The sequence below is a fragment of the Megalops cyprinoides genome, chromosome 10 (assembly GCF_013368585.1).
Source record: "Megalops cyprinoides isolate fMegCyp1 chromosome 10, fMegCyp1.pri, whole genome shotgun sequence".
Classification (NCBI taxonomy): domain Eukaryota; kingdom Metazoa; phylum Chordata; class Actinopteri; order Elopiformes; family Megalopidae; genus Megalops; species Megalops cyprinoides.
Window position 1 is genome coordinate 16853334 of NC_050592.1, and position 1645 is coordinate 16854978.

Sequence of the window (1645 nt, forward strand, 5' to 3'; positions counted from 1 at the left end):
TCAGCGTTACATTGACAGTACAGAGTGGGTTTTAATGATGCATTTTCCCTCCACTCAGGAACGGCAGCTCGCCCCCTCATCCAATGAAAATCATGGAGAAGGCGGGATATCCTACCCGTTTTGTCGTAATATGGTGCGGAGGACCCTCTGGAACTCGTTCTCTGAAGCTGGGTGCTGTGAAGGGCATACTGTACTGGTGGTAGTCCTTCATCAAAATCACTTCAATGTATTCATAGTGAACGTTTAAAGGGCCTTGCAAAACATCAGCGGTAAAATGATTATTGAGCGAAGCCGTGTTAAAATGAAATTGTTCAGATCACAAAAAGAATGGCCACTATTTCACAATTAGACTTGCTGGTATCAAAGATGCAATTGCAGCTGGAACGAAATAAATTGCAACCATGAACAAGGAATGTTTCTTTGGAAATCAGAGAAAGTTACTTCAATAAACAAAGGAAACATGAGGTGAAATTTATTTGAAATGGTGCCATTTCAGTATGTAAAATGTAATGTGGGCAAATCTGTTAGTTGACTGTTGGTATTTTATGCTTAACAAAGCGAATGATGCATAAGTAGAATTGAAAAAAGGAGAAGAATAGAATGTAGAATGGAGCACACAATAATGCCATTGTGCAGTACTCATCAGCCCCCACTCCCCCTAGCAATTAGAATGTGGCACGCTTGCAGATCAGGGTATGGCCTACACTTTCACATCATTACATTTCTAAGTATTCAACTTCAATTAATTAAAATCAGCTTTCAGTCAGGACAAGTTATAATTCATCATCTGTTTCCTTTTGTCTCAAAATATTCTGTTGAAGTGAACTGTTTTTAATGCAGAGAATATAAAACCCTCTGTAGTGAGATTGTGGCCTTACTGTCATGTGTAGAATGTGGCTTCTTCTGTGATTGATATTACCCACAATGCTTCGCTAAAATCAACAGTTGTAGCTATAGACTGAATATGATGAAATTAGCTATCCAGGCAGTGGTCATTGTGGGTAATTTTAAGAGATACCCAAAAAGGTCTAACTCTTTGTGCCACATAGGTACATGGTATGCCCAGCAAAACCATAACTTGGTGTATGGCACACTTGCAATCCCCATTGGTTTCACCACTTGAACTGGATGGACAAAGGACTGAATGAGTTATGTGTGAACCTGCTATGGGCATCCTAAAAAGTTCTCTACCATCTTTAAGTCAGAAACATGTGATCATACAGGGTATTGCAATTCTGCAGATTTATTGGACCACTTTAAAAAGTAAAGTCTACTTTTTAAAGAGGTCTAGCTGTGCAGTGCCTTACTGTATGTGATCCCCTGCATTAATGTTTCTGAATAAAAGGACCTGATACGTAATTTAAGGGCTCGGGTGGAACTACAACCTTAAGTATTTGCAAGAACTTCAAAGGGGACTGCAAAGAGTGCATCTTATACCGGAGTATTCTGTGAGACGTCGTATTAACATTTAAATAAAATATTTAATTACATGAATGATTAACATAAAAAAACTGGCAGCGTTTAAGGGTCGTACAAAATCCGGTTTTGACGTTGCGGTCAAGTTTGCCTGTCCACTGCGGTTCTTAAACGGTCAAACTGCCACACTTCTAATCCGGAAATGATGTCACGATGTTTTTCTATTTCA